This window comes from Buteo buteo, chromosome 10, assembly GCF_964188355.1.
Source record: "Buteo buteo chromosome 10, bButBut1.hap1.1, whole genome shotgun sequence".
Lineage (NCBI taxonomy): Eukaryota > Metazoa > Chordata > Aves > Accipitriformes > Accipitridae > Buteo > Buteo buteo.
This window is the reverse complement of record NC_134180.1, coordinates 8,681,566-8,701,930: the sequence shown is the minus strand read 5'-3', so window position 1 is coordinate 8,701,930 and position 20,365 is coordinate 8,681,566. Positions and strand designations below refer to the sequence as shown.

Sequence of the window (20,365 nt, the reverse complement as noted above, 5' to 3'; positions counted from 1 at the left end):
GGAAATATTTCAACTTTGGCTGATGCCTGAAGAAAAGCAGTCTTGGGTGGTGGAGCTGGGGGAGGATCGCTACGGTGCCAAAGAGGCTGCAAGCAGCATGGGCGATGAGGATGTTCAGGGCATGTTTGCAGATGCAAAAGGTGTTACAGTAAGATTTAAAAAAAAACCACCTCAAAACCTCTTGAATTCAGTGGGAGCAGCACGTAGACCAAGCCTGAGCCTTCTCAGCATGGTGATCCCATGGCACACAGACCACCTGGTATGAGTGTTTGAAAGCAGGATGCAGCTCGCCCCCCCAGCCTTTACCCTGGTGGGAGCCTGCCGTCCTGGCAAAGGTCTCCCAACTCAGCATATCCCTGGACCTTTTTATTTTGAGGGGGCTATAATGAATCTTGAATTGTTGGTTTTCTCCTTCTTGTGTTCAGGCTCTTAGCAGTGCAGCGCAGCAAGGGCCTGAAGGTGGATATGGTTCAGTACTGGTCACTTTGCCTGCGCAGGCAGGAGGAAGAAAGTGTTTGAATTTGGGTCAGTCACTCACTGGTGCTCCTTGGGGAGGCTCTGGTTTCTTGTTCCTACGAATGGGATCGCCTGGTTATGTTCAGAAAGGACGTGCGGGAGCTCTTGTTACCTGCTCCAGCCATGGAAAATTAACTCTGCGCATGCAGTTTGCTCTGGGGAACTTTGCAGCCTTTTGCTCTTAATTCACAGTATTTTTTCTAGCTTCTCCCTCTAGTCCCTTTTCCATAAAAGTAAGTAAAAGGAAAAAAGAAGGCAGGCCGTGGAGAGGAGAAAGCGGTTGCAAAAGGGCCTATCCACCAGCAAGGGGCATAGACCTGCTTGTGAAGCAGAGAGCAGGAACGGAGCTTCACCAAGCCAGCACAACCTGCCTGTGCTGCTGCCTGCCACTGTAAGAGTGCTTCATTCCTCCATGGTGAGAGTGGACATGTTCCTTGGCCAGCCGGGGCTATTCAGCCCTGAAAGGGGACTTGAAACTGGCCTCATCCCAGCACCGGCAGCACCTCTAGCCCTGCCTGTGACGGGGCTGCCTGCAGTGGGGTTGCCTGCACCTACCCCTGCGCCTGCCTCCTTGGCTGTGCCGCATCTCCGTTCCCATCCGCGCGAGGCCCATTTCTCCTTGGCCCCGGCACGTGGGGCATTGCGTCTCTGTCGTATTGTCGTGCCTTTGTGGGGTGCAGAAAGCTCTGTGCTGTGCCTGGGCACACAGAGAAGGAGGGAGACCCTGTCACCCTGCTTGGGCAAAGCCCCGTCCCCAGCTCGTGGGGACATTGGCGCTGATCTCCCCTGTCCGTGGCCCACCCCCCCTCCTGCTCTCCTTCCTGCCATCGGAAGGAGGGAAAGAAAAGGAGGAACAACCATATGAAAAAAATGTTAATTTATTAATCACGGAATATATAGCAGTTCATCTGAAATGCTGTTGCTATGCCAACACCCTGGGAGTTTATTTTCTTAATCCAGGAGCGAAGCGTTTGGTCCCCCGCTCTCCTGCTGAGCTATTTGAATATGTTGCTGCTGCCGCCGTATCTGTTTAAAAGGGGAAAGGAGGGAAAAAGGGAGAAAAAAAAAATAAAGTAGGCTAAACCACCAAAGCAGTCAGATGCAAAGCAGTAAGAAGCCTTTCTCAGTACGACTTAGTAAAAATGACACAAATTAATATACTCTACTTAAACCAGACCAAGATTAATGCTTCTCTTTCAGAGCAGCTTAGTCCAACTGTCACTCGACAAGCGTTCGTCGGACAAAATCAACACTAATCAACATTTATTCCTCTCTTGCCCTTGGGTCTGAGGAGCGTAGAGCGGGCTGCACCATTCTCCGGCTCATCTCGCCACGCTTTTCACCCTCCATCCAGCTTTGCCATATATCACCCTTCCTCTCTGTGCTTCTGCTTGTACGGATCCACACGCTCAGCTATCAGGCTACATTAGAGGCATGATAGATTTTCTGTTTTAATTTACATCTATTATATTACAACATAACAGATCTTGATTCAGTGGAGACTGGTGTCTCCTATAGCCAGACTCTTTGGGAAGATTTCTGCATTAACTTATTAAGGCTGGTTGGAAAGTGGCTTTGGATAGACTCCCCTCCCTCCTCTCTCCTCCAAGTGCTGAGCAAAGGTGTCGTGGTGCCCCTTGCGTGAGAAAGCTTGTGGCTGTCTTGACCGGCTTGCTGCGGAGCTGGGAAGTAATGGCTTTGGAGGGGACGGGCTGTCGAGCACCGCCTGCTGCTGTTGCTGCGGGTTGGATGCCAGGCTGCTTTGTCACTGAAGCGTGGAGGAGACCTTGCCTGGCCTTGTGGTGCTGCCCTGTGCCCTAGACCCCGTAATGGGGTGCAGGGGAAAAGGATTGAAACCGACTGTTGATGTTGGGAGGATGAGGTCCCAACATACCTATAGGGCATCTTCCCATTTCTTGTGCAGGGATGCTGAAGCCATGAGTGTCTGGCACGTGTAAGGTGGCAGGGTTTTGTCAAGATTCACGGTTCATTTGTGGTGGCCAGGGTATTGGTTCTTACTGTACCTTCACAGCAGGGAAGGGATAGGTCTGATCTAAGGTCTGTCTGGCAGATTTCTCAAGATCTTGGCAGGACTGTGCTCCAGCTGACTTTTCCTTTGAGCATTAGATCTGTCTTGTCTGGTTGTCCGGAGGTTCTATGGGGAATAGAGAAAAGCAGAAGAGTGGAAGAAACTGGAGCATGTTGTGTTCATTTCCTCTCTGATGAGCAGAAAACCAGTGAAGGTCATGATGCTGCTGTGCCCAGCTCAGTGTAGTTTGAAGAGCTCTTCCTGTCCTTGCAACCTTGGGTTATTAAAATTGGAGGGAGGGGAATCCCTCCTCCACCTTCCCATTTTTGCATTTCGTGTTCAATGCTTTTTTCCCCTGATTTATCTTGGGGTTTGGATGATCTATATTTGACTTTTTTCCAGTGCCACAGATAGCTGCGTAAGCTTGGAGAAGACTTTTTCTTACAGTCTCCTAGATGGGAGTGTACGGGAGTTAGGCTCTTGGGCAGACTAAAATCAAGGTGGTTCTTGCTCTCCTTAGTCCAAAGAGGACAGCAGACATACTCTTGCTTCGCAGACTGAAGTACTAAATGTAAGATGAAAAGCCAAGTGAGAAGTAGTAACAAATGCAATGTGCAAGCAACCTCTTCAGGTTGTGTGTGCAAGTGTAAATCCATCTGGGGAGGTGGTAGACTCACCTTTGTGATGGGTGTCCAAAACCAGGTTAGAAGAATACCTGTCAAGGTTGCTCTTGTTCCAGTGTTGGAGAAGGCTCAGTCCGTATGTGTCTACACACCCCTTCTGCTTCTGATTTGGGGTGTGAGGGGCCAGTCTGGTGTTGGGTCTCCCAGTACAAGGTTGGTGCTGATGTGGTTAGCATGCGCTCTGCTCCTGCTGATCATCACTAAAAGCCCAAAGTTGCCCTATATTTGGATGGTGTTAGGGGTAGCCCTAAGTCTAGTGATTGCTCTCATGGGTGCCTTGCCCCTGGGAGTCCAACACGTGATGTCCCCATTCCTATTGCTAAGCTTGTCTCCATAGCATGCTGTGGATGATGGATTGGTGGTCCCAGGGATGGGATCCAGTTAGAAAGTTGTGGTCAGTCTCTCAGGTCAAAGCACAGCTTGGTGATTTTGCTGGGAATCCCATGGCCCTCTTCTACCATGGGTCCTTTTTGCCCGTGTTGCTAAATCCAGTTTGGAAGGTTGTAATTTCTCCTTTCTTCCTGGGAGCATTTAGGTCTGTGAAAACTGTGACACAGAGGCTTTTGCTGCCCTTTTCTGCCATTGTGGCCTCCGTTGCATCGCGTGGAGACTGCCGGCTGGCAAAGTACCGGAGTGTGCTTCTTCCCAGCCCCGGTGGACTGAAGGCTGGGCTCAGGGAGCTGGTGGGATCTCTCTCTGCCTTCCTCTCTCTCTCTCTCTCTGCTGGTGTGAATGAAGATTTGATTAATGCGGGCACTTTAGCACAAGTGCCATTTTCCAGGCTGTAGCTCTTGGCACGGGGAGCGCTGCCGGACCGGAGCAGAGGAGAACTGCAGGCAGTGTCTGTGTGCCTGTGCGCGCCGGGCGCTTTACGGCGTGCCGGGAGGGGAGCACCCTGCTTCCCTCCCCACTCCTCATTGCTCAGCAGTAAAGTAAATGACGCTTGGTATAACTTTGCACTTACAGGACTGCAACTCAATTTAAAAACAACCCCAACTCCAGGAACAGGAGGGGCTCTGTAGCAAGCTCGTCTCTGCAAACCCACCTCGTTAATTTTAATGGTGGAAGAAATTCTCCAGCTAGGGAGAGAGGCGAGGCAGAGATGCTGAAGTTGGAGTGCCAGCAGCCCTCGGGGATGGGAGGACAGCAGTAAGTCCCAGTCTGCAGGAGATCTGCCGGGGACAGACCTCACTGGGGAGTGCTGGCTCTTTTGATGACTTGTAAATTAGCCGGGTTCCCGCTCCAGCTCCAAACAATGGTCTTGAGCAACACGCAGTGGGAGCCTGGATGTGCGCTGGGGACCATGAGGCTGGGTGGGGACTGCTCACTCCAAGGCTGCTCCAGGCTGCGGGGCTTTGCCAGCTCCTCAGGGAGGTTTTTGGAAAGGAGATAACATGCACAGGAATTAATGCTGTTTGTAAAGCACTTGGAAGATGGGAAGAGCTATAGAAGTGCTGTAATTAATAGAAGCTGGCTAATTTAGTGTTCTGCCTGGACATCATCTCAGCTGATATATATGTAAGGAAAAGCACCTCCATTAGCGCTAGGGAAAATCATTCCCCCTCCAGTGCTGAGGCTAAAGCCACCAGATTTATTTCTCTTAATTGTCTCCAGGAACCGAAGTCCAAATGTCCCTGAGTCTTGGAAGTAGATGTGCCCGTGAGACAGCAAAGCTTTGCAGAGCATCTTTGCTTTGGACAGATGCCCAGCTGCCCCGTGTTTGAGGTGCTGCCACCTCTGTGGCAGAGGACAGCCCGGGTCAGGGCTGGCAGAGAAGTTTGGGGCGAGTATGATCTGTGAGCTTTTAATGAAACCTGCAAGGGTCTGGAACAAACTGGTTGTTACTGGGAGCAGGGGGCCAATTTGCTATGGGGATGGCTCTGGGCTAGGCTGGGCTGGCCATGGGAGTGAGTGCTTTCTTCGGGTCCTGGGGAAACTGAGGAAGAAGGCATCTCCTTGGTGGTACCATATAAAGTAGCAACTGAGAGAAGATGTTTCCGCTTCCCTGGGTGCAACACCCAAGGAGATTTGGAGGCCACCAGTATGAAATGGGTGAAAGGGAACTGGTGCTGTCTGCCGGGCCTGGATTGGGATCCTTGCAAAACTGAAAGATTCAGGTGCTGAGCATTTTCCAACCTGGATGTCTCACATTAAGCCAGATCTGGGCTGTTATGAATGTCTGCTGCTGCAGTACTGTTACTGAGAGCTGTGCTCTTAATGACATATTTATATGGCAGAAAGTCTTGCTTTTGTTTTGTTTGAGGATCTAGCATAAGGTGCATCTGTTTAATCCATGCTCTCATTTACCTTGCTCTGCTGGGGATGGAGTGACATGGAGACCTCCACCTTTTGGGTTTCTTTTTACTGCTGTAAACCCTTTCTTTAGTTTTCTGGTAATGTGTTTCTGTAGCCATGTCTCAAGAATGCTGGTCAGCACAGCCCTCCTGGCCTCTTCTCCCAGGGTGAACCGGGACTGGGCTCCAGAATCCATATATAGCTCTTGGAGAGGTTTTCTGAGATGCTGGCTGGTTTCTGTCCAGCTTTGGATGCGCTCGGCTCACTGGGAAGCTGGGTTATTCCCTGCGCCTGAATATGGTGTTGGGGCCTGCCCAAGTCTGAAGACAGTGGCCTTATATGCATAGGAACAGGCAGTTTCTATATAAATGTTTTTATAAGGGCTATAAACCGCGGTGCTTTGGAGTGTGAGCCAGCTGCTGCACGCTGAGCTCAGAGGAAACTTCCCTACGAGCATCTCGTCCCGAGCTCCTTCTCCACCGGGCTTGTTACGATGGTATCTGCAAACTTGAGAGCTGCCTGCACCAGGAGGGGGGTGGCAGGAGCGGGCAGGGGATGGGGGGAGCCAGGGCAAGGCTTGCCCTGTTCCTGCCAGTGGCTGAGGGCTGTTGGCTGCTTCCCCACAAAGCAGCCCTGAACGAGCCGGGGTGTGAAACCAGCTGCCTCTCCTGGAAAGTTTGTGGGTGTCTGTGTGCGTGCACATACCCACGGCCCCCCAAGGCTGTCGGCTCCCCCTGGCAGCCAGGGTGACTTCAGAGGCAGCAGATAGCGCAGCAGGACTCGATAAGTGACCTTCTGCTGGGTCACTGCCTGCCGGGGTCAGTCGGCTGCTCAGCTGCATATCGGGGATGGTTTTCCCTGCTGGTGAAAGAGAAAAGGAGAGATCCTGCTGGAGGAGGACGGGAGGGCTGGCAGTCCCTGTGGACCTGACCTGCTGGGCCGGCTATGTCTGGAGCAGGTCCAGAGGAGGTGCAGGAGGAGCCGCGGCGGAGGGGAGAGGGAAGTGGGGTGACTGTGCAGCAATTGGGCTGGTCAGTGCTGCATTTCATGAGCCTGAGGTGGCCCTCCAGGGTTGCCCGTGCCTCAGTTTCCCTAACTGTAAAGCCAATGATCTTGCAAGCCAGCTTACCCTTTTTTTTTTTTGGTGCAAAACACCGTTGAGCCTTGGTTACAAGGTGCCAAGGGGACCTTTGCGACACGTAGGCAACGAGTGACGGGCTAGATAGAAATCCCAGTCACCAAGGCTGACTTTTTCACAACGGGGATGCAAAGCCATGGCTGGAGCAGGTCTCCCTGCAGGAGGCAGTCCGACCCATCTGTGTTTAATGGGGACCACACAACACGGCAGCTGGCCCCGGGCCCGGAGATATTCTTGTAACTTAATAGCGCCCTGCGGAGACAACCAGTGCTATAAAGGGGGTACAGATTTTTTAAAAGGTATTTAGGAGCCTGGGGCTACAGAGAGGGGTCCTGCAGACTGTTTAAAAGCTGCATGCTGCCCACCTTGATCGTCTGTCCTTATATATTCCCGAGCCACCGGGATCATGTTCCTGCAGTGAGTTCCTGGCTCGAGGCCGCAGGGATAACAGGTGCTCTCCTCTGCTGGGGCCTTGCCTCTGGGAAGGGGGTGACTCAGCCCTGAAAGGTCTCCAAAATCTGGGTCAAAGTGACTTGGGAGCATGTGATGCAGGGTTTCCAGTGGGACGGGCGCTCCGAGTCACAAGGGCTCCTCATCTGATGATTTTACCTAAGACGCATTGGGGCCTTGTCGACCCCGCACAAGGTCTTCTCCGCAGCAAGCGTACAATGTCTGATCTTGGAAAAATCAGCTGATGCAAGGTGATCCACCAGGGATGGTGCTCAAGGCCACGTATTTCTCCTTTTTGGTAAAATAGGGCAGGGGGACAAGCCTTCCTCAGCAGAGGGACTCTGATAGAACTCCTAGTGTTCTTGGGGTTTGCAGAGGGACCTGGCTCTGCCTGGTGGCCCAGCACAGCTGCTGTGGGCCACATCCCTTGAGCCTGGAGGGGACGGCTCTCAGGAGGATCTGGAAGGAGACGTGCCCGGCCTGCCAGCTGGGGACGTGGGGGGTGCTGGGGCTGGGTGCCGCAGGGACATCCATCAACCTGCCCAGCTGGCTGCTGGAGAGGTGTCAGAAGGCAACAGCTTTCTGTCGCTGCTGACCTGGGCTGGGGTTGAACTTCTGACCTGCAGATAAAAGCCTTTCCCCTCCCTCCCCGGCTCCAGTTCCCTTTTCCTCAAATTGCCCAGGCTTTCCCACCCACATCCAGCCAGGCTCACAATGGAGAAAGGCCATTTATTGTGCTGCTGCCCTTCTGCATCCCGTTCCCCTTGGTACCTCCACCATGAGGCCATCTGGCTCCACCAAAAGCCTGCCTGCCTCCTGCTTTTCTTCCTTGTCCTCTGCTCGCCATGGCTTTCACTCTCAGCCCACAGAAATGTGCCAGCGAATGTGCTGTGCCAAGGTGAAAGGAAAAGGGCTGGTGGTCCTTTGGCTTTAGCAGGAGCTGTTGGAGAGCCCTGATGGACGATGTAGCTGTGCTTTTGCTGGCCTTCCGTGCCACAGAGGCAACTTCATGAAACCCATGTGGATCTGGGGTTTTGTTGGGTGCTCAGAGCCCACGGAGCTGGAGGGGTTTAGGCATGGAGATGAAAGAGGTTTCCTCATGCTTCCCCTCCTTCCCCACCCTGCAGAAGGGAGATCTGGGGAGGGAGGAACGGGGTCCGTCCAAATGCGTGTTATGTCTGCCGCTAATTTTGTGATTGGAAACGCAGCAACAAAGGGAGGAGGTGCAGCGTGAGGATGGTTTAACCTTGATAAAACAGTGATTTCACCAAGGATGATGTTCTCCCATCTATCTTCATCCATCAAGGCGCCGCTGAAATATGCTGATGAAGCCTGTGGATAGGAGTACAGTGCAGTTAAATGGGGCGTTGCAAACGCTCTCTGTACCCCCGTGACAAGGTGGCGTTACTTACTGTCCAAATTTAGTACAGGGAACAGCACGAACTGCTGCCTTTTGCTCTATGGGCTGGGGTGGGATGCAGCCCGGGCTGCATCCCCTCTGCGGAGAGTCAGAGATGGTTGTGGCATCTCAGCACATCGCTTAATTTTCCCCTTTTCTTTAGTGCCACTGAGAGTCGCGAGCGCAGAAGCAGTAAATGAATTCAACTTCACCATACAAATGCCTTCCCCTCCCTAGCAGAGGGATAAATTCGATCATGAAAGATGCCAGGTTTGCAGGTAAGGTGATGGTCCTGTTGACTTTGGTTGAACATCAGCTGAAGGGTCTGGTCTGAGGAGAAGTGGAGGAGCCTGGAAATCCCAGGGCTTTGCTGTTTGTTTGGCTACCACGCGTTTTGCCTCTGTGTGCTGTGTCGGAGTAGCAGCAATTAAGCTTTATTTATGTGGGGTTTCCCAGCTTGCAGGGTGGGAAGTGACAGTACGTGGGTGTGAGCGCTGCGTGTGAACTTCTCCTTAAGTTTGAGGATTAGCAGCACGGGCCAAGTGGCACAGTCTTTTTTGGTCAGGTATCTGAAGGCGGTTTACGGGCTGTGTGCGAGTGTAAATGTCGATAGGTCAGCAGTAAACCGAGCCCTGTAACCCAAGCTGTTGTTGTACGCGATCTTGCTGGGAGGGGGGTGTTCTGCCGGGGCTACAGTGTTGCAGGTGGCCCCAGTGCTTCCAGTCTAAGTTTCAGCATGGTGTCCCTGAGCTGGGCTGTGCCAATGGCAGGGTGAGCTGGGATCTCCTTGCCTTGGGAAGGAGCAAGGTGGAGCTGGCAGGGAGAGTCAATCTGTTCCTGCTGTGCCATGAAGGCTGCAGGGAAATAAAAGACTGGGTGCTGCTGGTGGCATGGGCTTATCCTGACACTGGGAGGAACTGGGGGTTTGGAGTCCTCTCCAAGTGCAGGCACGGCTCATCTCCAGCCAACTTTTCCTCTTGCAGTTGGGTTTATCTTCCTGGGTTGTACTTCCAAGAGCTGACAAGGTGTGAGTGTTACCTCCAGGCCTCCTTCCAGACTTGTGCTTTCACAAGGTAAACCTATCTGCAAAGCTTCTGCAGTCAGCAGGGCTCTGACATGGCTCCAGAGCTGTCCTCCATAAATAACTCAGATGGGTGGGTGCCTCCTTACAGACAAGACGGATGGTGAAGGCTGGATAGCTTGCTCTGGACCCAGAGAGGATAGCTGTTGAAGGACATGTCCATCCAGTGCAGCGCAAGGCCGGTCTAACCTGCTATAAGGAGGACAGAAAGCCTGATCGGAGGCTGTCACCTGCTTTGATTCAGGGACCAGAGTGCTGTGATTTCATGTCTTCAGAGCTCCCTCCATCTTTGGTCTCCTGGGCACCCTGGTGCCCCTGCTCCGTGCCAGCCGTGGACCACTCTTTGGACTGTCAGTTGTCAACTTCAGATGCTGCTCAACTGCAGCAAGACCATCCTCAGCTCAACTACCTCCAGGCATAGGCAACAACATAGACATAGCACAAACTTTCAGCCCACAAGTCTTCTCTGTCCCACCAGCAAACTCCCTGCTTATTGGTAGCTCAAACTTTGTGATGGCCTCCCTCCTCCTCAGACATCTTGTGGGACACCTTGCAAGCCAGGGGTTGGAGTGGTGGTCTGGTGCTAGGCATAGGCTGGTCAGCTTTTAGCAAAGCCGTTTCTTCCTCAGCCTCTTGTGTTCACATTCTCCCATTGCTGCTTCCACTCCTGATGCATTCGGGAGCATTTGGGGGGGGGGGGGGGAAAGTTGACAAAAGAAATGAATTATGCATAAGGAATTAATTTCCTTGATGAATAGGGACTTACAAACTCAATTGCCATTCGCTTTCAAGAGATGCCTGGGGGAGTGGGGGGGAGGGAGTAAAAGCAGAGGATGGAGTGGAGGGTGAACGGCTGAGCCTGGAAGTGTTCCTGGCCTTTGAGTGGACTTTGGGAAACAGCCGTGGGTCATTTAAACCATATGATGGGTCCCATATTCCCATCAACGTGTGGGGTTCTCTGCTGGGGTAAAAATCAGGGTGGTCAAGATGCAGCAAATATAGCAGGACATCTGTCAGTGAGTACCATCCTTTGCTCAGAATAGGAAGGGAAAAGGGTCAGATGAGGATTGGGCTATTTTAATAGGTGGGGAAACAGAGGCAGGTGTGTACGTGTGACTTGTTCAGATCAGGTACAGGCCAGGGGCCGATACAGGAGCTGGGGGTTTTGTGCTCTAGAAGTTTGCCTTTTTTCCCTCGTGTGCCCTTTCCTCCTGCATGCTGCTGTGTCCTGGGAGCCGAGCCAACAACTGGGAGCACTAAAAGCACTGGAGTGAAGATGCTGTAAAAGAGCCTTCTGGAAACTTTACCCAGCCAGAAAAACTTGCCCCCAAACCCAAGCAGGAAATTCAGATTCCTGATGGGAAAAGAGCATCTGTCAACCCAAGTGATCTGCCTGGCGTCAAGCAGATGAGCTCTTGTGCTGTGTGTTAGTGCGTGTGGGAAGAAGTCTCTTCCCTTAGTGGAGGGATGGAACAGGTCAATGTTTTGGAGGAAAGGAAAAGTCTGCTTGTGATGCCAGTCACTCTTGAAGTATTTCACCTTGCAAAGCATCAGGGACATTGAAGGAAAGTCTGACCTGGCTGTTGCACTGGCTGATGAATTGGAGAAGTGGTGGGCAGAGCAAGGCATGAAGGGAAGCCATGCTGGGCCCTGAGCTCAGCCTGACATTGGGCAGAATTAATGCTAGGCAGGTCAGTTCAGTGGCCCTGTCTTCCTCAAGATCTGGTTTCTCAAAGCCCACGTGGCTCTTCCTGATCCACTGCAAGTAATGCCTGCTTCTCCCACCTCCCTGTCACCCGTGCAGCTTGGAGCAGCCCTATGATAACAAAGAGCCTCATCTTCCTGAAGAGTAGCTTCAGGAGAGGGGACTAGGAGCTGGGTGAGGAGGATGCTGGAAGTGGTGTTTGGAGATGGAGGAGAGGCTGTGCTGTGCCGGGGGCTGTGCCAGAGTCTGAGCTGGGCAGCCAGGCTCCAGCTCCTCGCTTGGTGGGCAGTGGTCCTGCAACCATCCTCTCACGTTTTAGACACAGTGGAAGACCTCAGCATCGCCTGATGGTCCTGCAGGCCCAAATCCTGTGAGGGAAGCAGGCTGGGACCATCCTGGTCTGATGTCCCTGCAGTCCAGCATCAAAACTGGTGAGCTGATGTAGATAGAGAGTTTCCTCCCAGGGCCTGCAGTTTTCCTGCCCTTTGCAACTTGCCTGTTGCCCTTTAAACGTTGGTGTCTCAGTAGGACTGACATACCTGGGTACTCACGGACTTGGGATGAAGGTTTGCAAGTGAGCAAAGTAAGTCTGCCTGGGTATTTGCAGAATCAAAGATGATGGTGAGTACTGGCAAAAGTTGTGCCGGAGCCATGGTACCAGGTTTGTATAGCACCGTGGCACGCCGGGAGCACTGTCTGTACCTGCACACGTGCCCCTGTGCTGCACGTCAACCCCGTGGCACACCGGGGCTCAGTCATCCCTGGCTTTTTCACTGGTGTGGTGAGCCTGGGGGATTTGTGCAATTCGTGTCCCTTCCCTGTGCTGTTGGAGAGAGGGAGAGGTGTACCCCAGGCAAAGATAGCATCCTCCAAACCCCGACCCTGGGAGCAACTGCATGGAGTTTGGGATCACGCCGGCCAGCTGGAAGGAGGTGGCATAAGTTCCTCCTGCTGTGGAAGGGGACTGAAGGAGTGTGAGTGCCCAGGGAAGGGTGGTTTAATCATGGGAAGAGTGGTTTAATTGCCGCTTTTCTTTTCCATCCCCTTCTTGGCCACCCTCCCCTTTCCCAAGCAGAGGGCAGAGGGGGTCCGCAGGCACGGGGCTTTGGAAGCTGTCGTTTTGCATTGCACCGCTGGGGAAAGGTCTCTACCTGCCTTATTTTGTCCCTTTTGCTGTCAGGGCTGACAGTGCTCATGTTTATTTCATCCAGCGTGGCGGCTGTCTCGTTTCCCTATCCTCCGATGTCATTAGCGCGCCGAGAGCGGGCCCTGCAGTGCTCAGCCTAATGAATTCCGCTGTGGCTTTTCTCTCCCCACCTCGTTACCAAAGCTCAAGGTGTCAAATTAAACCCGGCTGGGGAAAGGAGAGAGAGAACAAGGCGCAAAAGGAGGAGGGGAGGGGGAGGACATGTGTTGTAGGGGTTCCTTTGGTTCTAGGGTTTCCCCTTTTTCCAGCTATTTTTGCTTTTAAGCTGTTTCCTTTGCAGCTGGGGTTTCTCTTTGAAGCTGGATGTGTTGTCACACCAGAGGTGGTGACTTTGTCTGTGGCCCTGGGTCCCCTTCTGTTGGGGCGGGAGGAGGGATGTCCTCTTTTTCGTCCCTGCTGCAGAGCACATCTTGGTATCCTCTGCCCCTGCTCGGTCTTGTCCACGCTGTGTGGCCACGTGGGAGACAGCGGTGGGTGTGAAAGTGCCATTTTAAAAACCAGGTAGCTGTTTCTCAGCTCCTAGTCCACCTCGTGGGTTGTACCCTCAAGCTGGGACGAGTTTTGCAAGTGGTTTTAAATGAAAGCTTCTATCCCCCATCTCCAGGAACTGGTGAATTTGGAGCAAGCTGCCGCCCATCCTGAGAGCTGGAGCACCAAAAGCCATGCCGACAGTCCTCCACCAGCTCCAAGGCCATGTTCTTCTGGGCCACGTTTTGCTTTTTGTAGTATTTCTCACCCCCGGTTTGTCCAGCCCCTGGTGCAGGAGGCTTGATGGTCCCCTGCCCTCCTGAGCCAGGGAGTCCCAACCCTCAGAGGTGGTTGGACTGTGGCCACGACACCCAGAGTGATGGCAGCCTGTCCCCAGCACCCCGTGCCCCATCCATCTTGGCTCTCATGGTTTTAAAATAGTTTTGTAATATAATTATCTCCTCGTGGATGGGTTTTTTCATTACGTCGGCTGCTTCAGCTGTGGTGAGCATATTAATGTGGGATTAGTGCCATGGAGGACCGTGCATCTGTGGTGGGGAGGGGGGGAGAGACAGCCCCCTCCACTGGTGACTGTTCCTGCTGTCCCCCTGAATTGGGGTGACTGGAGCCTGTGCTGAGCCCCCAGGAGGTGCCCGGTATCTGCTGGGGACAGAGGAGCAGAGCAGGAGCCAAGAGGGACGGGGACCAGCCTTTCTAGGATGTTGGGAAGCCAGGGCCCTTTTGCATCCCGGGTTTGACATCTCGGGGCCACAGTGGGAGCTGCTGGGGAGATTTAGCTTGGAGTGCACCACGCTGGGTGACTGTCCTGGTTTTGGCAAAGTGGCATGGTGAGAAGATGGGACAGGTGCCTGTCCCTTTGCGTGGGATGGAGCAGTGCCACTGCCTGCCTGGGGAACCCACACCAGCAAATTTGGGGTGAAAGGAAGAAGATGCAGAGGACGGAGAAGCCAGACGTGGCTGTCCCTTCCTCCTCACAGCTCGCTGGAGGAGCGAGCACAGGACATGGATCTGTTTGAGCGGGCTGGCTCAGGCTGTGGACGCGTGGCTTGGAGCTGTGGCTTGTGGTGGTGGCTTTTAACCCTGTGCGGGTGGCTGGGATGTGGCTGGGTGTGCCGGGAGGTTCATGCAATTCACATGCAGTTGGAACTGCAAAGGGAGAGTGGAGGGAAGCACAATTAAATCACCTCAGCTGGCCCTGGGCCAAGACCACCAAGGTTCAAACACCTCTCTGTTGCAAAAGATGCCGGGGGAGTGTTAATTGGCATAATTTGTCAACCGTTTGGCACCTCGTGGTGTGTTGTCCATGCAGTGTCCCGGTGCTCTGGGTTGGGGGTGCATTTTGGGGAGCTTTGAGGCTTTTCTGGAAAGTGGGTGAAAGCCACTGGCCTGGGTGGCTCCCAAGGCCATGGTGTGGTGCTGGGGTTCGGTGGAAGGGTCTCCAAAACTGCCTGCCTGCAGGTGAGGAAGGAAGTCCTGGGGAGTTTTGACTGCAGCTCCTGGTGCATCCGCCACTTCCTCGGCAGGTTGGCACGGGGTTTGAATGGGTGTTTCAAGCCCAGCCCAGACACCCACCTTGCCTGACCCTGCTTGCTTCTTGAGAAGGACTTGGGACCAAAGGTGCTGTGTGGAGGCAGGACGAGTCGCTCTGGCAGCACCTGGCTTGCCAGCTGCCGTGTTTTGCATGGGCCTTGGTGAGCTCCCTGGACCGGTATGGCCCTGGAGATCTGAAGAGGAGTTAAGTGATGTGAAAACTTGCTGAAGGGGCAGTCTGCGATAAAGCAGAAATGTTTTCCTTGCACTGTCTTGAAAAAAGGCAAGAGAAAAGAAAAGCAAGCATCCCCTCTGATACTCCTCTCTGGTTAGAGGCTCAGCCTGCTAGAAGAATGAACGACTCCCTGTGCAACAAAAAGGCTTAAGTGTGGCCTAAAATGGACTCAATGTAAGTATCAACCTGGTACGTGGAGTTATTTCCACTTTTCCCAACCACGGGAGGCATTGAAATGCAGCCAAGTCATCTTGATTTGAGTGGTTCATATTGTGTCCTCTCAGTTGGCTGGTAATAGTGCAACTGTCTCCTCCTCCGCTGAAGACCTGGGAGATCAAAGGCTCATGCAACCCAAACAGCCTCATTTATTGTGGAAGCATGAAGGTGTTGCGTGGCAAGTACCTGTGTGATGCAGGTATCTCGGGGGGTTTTGGGGCCCAGCTGGGCTGCCCTCATTGCCAAAGCCTGGTGGCAGCTGCCAGGGGAAGAAGTAAAAAGGGGCAAGTCAAGACTAAAGTGCCCCTTGGCTGGTGTCCCTCCCAAACCCCGGCAGTGAGCAGCAGCAGACCTGGCGATGCTCAGCACAAGTTTCCTCACCCAGCTGAGTGGCTTTTGTTTTGCTCTGTGTATAAAGCTTCTTGTGTGGCAGGCAACTGGTCTCCCTGCACCGTGCCTCGATTTCCCCATCTGGGCAGCGAGGTTGATAGGCATTTGCTCCCGTTCTGGAGTGCGGTGGAGACAGGTTCATTCAAGCACTTTGAAGTCCTCTGATGAAAAGTGCTGGAGAAGGACAGAGGCTTATTATTTGTTGTTGAGAATATCTGTCAGTCCCATGTGAGGAGCTGCTGGCTGACTTTCTGCCGTCTGCTCTGTCGAGGAGAAGGTAGTGACAGTACTGAGACAATGAGAGTGGGGCTGTCATTCTCATGGAAATCAGTTCTGCAGGCTGAAAACCTCCAGGTTTATCAGAGCAGTATATCCAGGTTGTGATGGGAGATAAGGCTCTGTCCTCGTGCATCGCAGTGGAGGCCTGGCCAGCCTTTGCTTTCAGGCACTGGTGGCACCATGAACAGGTAAACATTATTTGGCTGGTGGTGGCCTTCCTCTTCTGGGAAGGAGCTGCTAGCTGGGTTTTGGGTGCTTGATGTTCCTGTTGACACCAGCCCGTGGGAGACTTAAAACGCAGGTCGGTTGGCAATTTGGCAATAACGGGGACTTGTCATTGTGTGTGCAAAACTGATGGCTCTTTGGGGTGGTGGATTTGTGCCTGACTAGCACCTGGACTCAGTTACCTGATAATCTTCTCTGGAGTACTAAAACATAAGTTCCTCTGCAGCTACTAGACCCGTGCTGGAACAGTGATTAACCTGTCAGCTATCTCTCTCTCTGGTTTGATTCACACACATCTCAAGGTCCACAGCCCCGCTGGACAGGCGGTTGGGGTGGGAGTTACAGGCACAGAGCTTGCTGGGTGCTGGTGTCCATGTTTGTGATGCTCCTCAAAGAGCCTGTCCCTTACAACTTGGGAAAGGAGGTCCATATTCATCTTGGAGAGCCATGGAGGAGGAATTTACTGAGGGACAGAAAGGTTTCTTCCCTCAAGCCAGCTCATTGTCACCTCTGTGCTTTCACCCTGTTGAAAGGCTGTAGCACTGGCTTATCTTGTAGGGTCTGACCCTTCTGATGGGGTGGTTTGTCTTGCTCGATGTGAAGCGGCCCAGAGTGAATTTGGTGCTGGGAACTTGACTGTTGCAGATGATGTGTCTTGTAGTTTTAAGCAGGGAGATCTCCGTGCTCTGAGGTTGAGGCAGTCAGGGAGAGTGGGAGTACTCCCTGGTGACAAATCTTGGTGGGACAGCGTAGTGTCACTGGCAGTGAAGGCCGTGGAGAACCAGCTGACCTCAAACATCATGTGTGGCTGAGCACTGACCCGGCGATCAGAGTCTGGACCGTGCCAGTGGCTCTGCTGAAACACCTCCTTCTTCCCTAGATGCTGCTCTGCATCCCCAGCCACTGCTCCAGCCAGGCTCTGGGGTGCTGTTCTGCTGCGGATCAGGATCTCCCAAACTCCACTCCTCATTTGGTGATGGGTGAGGGCCTTGAGAGCCATCTCCTTTCCCCAGCCCCGTCCCGCGCTCTCCCACCCCTGCCATGACACTTAACATCTTTCTCGCAGATGAATTTGGCAGGGCCAGGCTGGGCTTTCTTGCCAGTGTGGCAACAGCCACAGCTCCCAGCTTGTTAGACTGAAAGAATGTGCCGTTTTAATTAATGATATGTAAATATCCTTGAATGGGCCGCATTTGCATATTAAGAGAGATTTGCGGAATCTGCGGAGTAATATATTTTAATTAAGGATTAATTAAAAATAATGGGAATTTCATTTCGCCTGGCAGAATCCGTTTAGATCTTCGCACACGTCTGCTCGGGAGCCTGGTCGGAGCGCACTGCCGGTGCCGTGGTCTGCAGCTGGGGCCGGCCGCTGGTGCTGCTCCTCTTCTGGATGGGTCCTGAAACCACCGGCAGAGCCGGGTGGCCGGTCCCCTTGGCCACACAGCCCGATTGCGGGTTTTCAGGCTGTTTTTTGATATTCTTTATGGCAAAATAAGCAAATGGCTGCTAGACACGGAACACTAGTTGTGTTGGCAATTATGTTAATAGCATGCTATTAGGCTATGATTCTATATGAGCAATTGGGGAGAAGAAATGCCTTACTGAGAGAGAATGATACAACAGACGTCTGTCTTATTGATATAGCTCCAGAGGAGCTTTCTGCGTAATTACACTCGGCCACTTTTTGGAGGTGGGGGAGAGGCTGTGGCCACGGGATGGAGAGGAGAGTGGCCCCCTGTATGTGCCTGCATCTGAGGCAGGGATGCATCGGGATGCCCTCGTGATGTTCTTGAGAGGCATTTGGTACCTGGCCACGACGGGCAGAGTGTCCAAGCGTCCTGCAGGCTTTTTGGTGTGTTGCTCCGGATGATCTTGCAGAAGGGATGTGTCCTGCATCGGTGGCGGAAGGGCCGCTGTAGAGCTCTGGGCACCTCGGAAGAACCGCAGGGCTTGGTGGCTGGACCCCAGGGCTTGGTTGCATGAACCATGGTGATGGAGAGCATCAACGGGGAGCCTTATGGCTTCTTTGACCAGGTCATGCCAAGCAGATAGACAAGTGGCTCCGATGGGACTGGCAAGGAGCAGGGTGGCTCTTGAGGGGTTAAGATGGGTGAGGGGCAGGAGGGGAGAGCATGGGAGGGGTGACGGTGCTGGTCCCTCCATCCCACCCGCCTTTTCCCAGTGCTAAGCCGGCTGCAGCATATCAAATGCAAATGGAGAAAATGCAGTTTGTGGTAAGTGTCCGCTAATAAATAACCTCCGAGTCTTCTCCCTATCAGGCAGTGACATCCTGCATTTCTCTTCCCCGCCGCACCAGCCCAAGACATTTAATGATGTGGTGCTCCTTACGGGATGTGCCGCCCATGCTAAATATCTCCAGCCTTCACAAAATGGTGGGCAGAGAGCCCAGCCCGGCTCCGGCAGCCCCACGCCTCTCCCCCGCAGCCCTGGGCAGAAAGGTTGGCGGCGGCGCGGCATCCCCCTCCCCATCCCCGGCGCCGGGCGCAGACCCCTCTGCCGCGCTTGCCCGCGGTCGCTGGAGGATTTCATTAACTGCACGAAGTAAAAAATAATCAATTTCAGATGTTCCCAGTGTTTGTGGTAATGGTCTCTCTAACCATTCTGATTAGCCGAGTGAAATGGAATTTTTCTTTTAAATTACAGCGCGTTGACATTAAATATAGGCAAACTTTGTGTGCGCGGGGGGGAGGGGACAGGCTTTTTACATTCATCCCTGTCCTTCTCCCTCCCCGTCCATCACTTGCCTTATCTTTCCATCACCCCCTCCCCAATCACACCGAAATCTCTAGCGACTTCTTTCTGCTGCCCACCAGACTGGGATTTTTTTTTTTTTTTCCCTGGGCTTTGTGAAATGTTTCCTGGGATTTTGGGCTGGTGGGGGTGCATTTTTCCCTTTTCTATAAATTTATTTTTAAATTTTTTCAATGTTTTCCATGGCATTTTGGGCTGGGACCTGTGCCACCGCCAGGCTGCGCTTCTTCCCCCCCCGTCCTCCTGGCTTCTTCCTTCCATCCTCTCAGCCGCGCGTGCAGTTTTGCTTCGGTTTTGCCGCTCTCCCTTTTTGCTTTGCGGTTTCCTTTTGGTGTCCCGAGCGGCGCAGTCCGCAGTGAAATCGATAGCGAGAGCCATGGTCGTGTGCCTTGGGGAGCAGGCTGGGCTCCTTCCTCCTCCAGCTCTCTCTCGTACCTACCTACCCTCTCCACACCCTTTCTCTTTCCCCAGGCTGAATTTTTTAGACTCCGAACAAGCCCGCAGCAGTCTTTCCATTATTAATTTTTTTTTTCCTTTTTATTTATTTTTCATGCTTTTTCCCCCACCATCTTTTATTCCCGCTCTCGCCAGCGCATGGTGGTGGCTGCGGGTGGGCGCTGGTACGGCACAGCCCAGCCCGGGCTTTGGACTTCTCCTTTTGATAAGCTGTCATCCCCTGGCCCCGCGCAGGGATTTGATCAGAGTGCTCTCTCGACCCCGTGGAAGACATTAAACACCCTCCCAGACCCTTTTCTCTGTCTCCATCTCTGAACCTTTCACTCTCCTTTAATGAGAATTTCTCCTAATTATTTCAGTGGCTGCAGCACAGGGACCGCAGTGTAGTTAGATCTTGATACCGGGACGTGACTGTTATGCTGATAAAGGCAAAAGATCAATAATTTAGGCCCTAGCGTTAATGGCAGAGCTGAGAGCTTAAGTGTCTGTATTCAGGTTTAGTCCTGAAGGTTCCTGGAGTATTAATGATTTCCAGAGGAATTCACCCCCCTTCCCCTTTCCTTGTGCTGCCATTCCTTTTTCCCTAGTCCTGTCTCTTTCTAAAACCCCTCTCTCCTCATTTTTTATTTTATTTTTGAGGTTTTTTGGTTGTTTCTCTACTCTGCTGCCGTTCTGCTTTGCTTTTGGGTTGCCCCTGAATTGTCCTTACACAATTTATCTGGGAATGTGGCAGTGCGTTAGAAAGCAAAGGGAGAGAGGGGAACCTGGTGGGGGGGGAAAGCATTGAAGGAGGGTTAAAAAAATTATCCATTTCTTTCTGTTTCGATTTGGAGACTGCAGGATGGGTCCCGCTCAGGAGGCAAGCAGCATGGCTGGGTGATGGCTTGGGCTGGGTTGCCTTCTGCGGGAGCTGGAGGTCTCCATCTGTGATGGAGGTGCCATGTAGCGTGATGGTGCAGGTGGGGTTCCCGTCAGCCCCATATAGGGCCATGTCCCGGTCACCCACGCCGTCCCCTCCGCCACTGTGCCCACAGATGCATGTGGAGGGGGAAGAACCCCCTGAGTGTGAAACACTGCTGTGCTCTATTTTCTTGTCTCTGTTTCCATATACACCTGCCAAGCCCTCAGTGCAGCCCCTGTCCCTCTCCTCTGCGCCTTCGCAGACCCATTTTTGTTGCAGAAACTCATGTCCCTGCCTGTTCACGTCACCTTGAAGGGGGCTGCTGGCAGAGTCGGGGACGTGCGCTGTGTCCCCTGCACGGAGGAT

General features: G+C 53.0%; 2 protein-coding genes and 1 long non-coding RNA gene across 8 annotated transcripts in view; 2 read left to right on the top strand and 1 right to left on the bottom strand.

The window, feature by feature from the left end:
• LOC142035872 (14 kDa phosphohistidine phosphatase-like) overlaps positions 1 to 20,365 on the top strand; it is a 381,702-nt gene that overhangs the window by 110,714 nt on the left and 250,623 nt on the right. The window lies entirely within an intron of this gene.
• The window catches only part of PBX1 (PBX homeobox 1), a 136,595-nt gene that overhangs the window by 40,150 nt on the left and 76,080 nt on the right, over positions 1 to 20,365 (top strand). The gene's annotated exons all lie outside the window — the stretch shown is intronic.
• Positions 1,405 to 8,665, bottom strand: LOC142035873 (uncharacterized). Its single transcript, XR_012651975.1, has 3 exons — positions 8,524 to 8,665; positions 7,883 to 8,443; positions 1,405 to 1,542 (listed from the first exon to the last, which is right to left on the bottom strand). It is a non-coding gene; the product is annotated as an uncharacterized LOC142035873 (long non-coding RNA).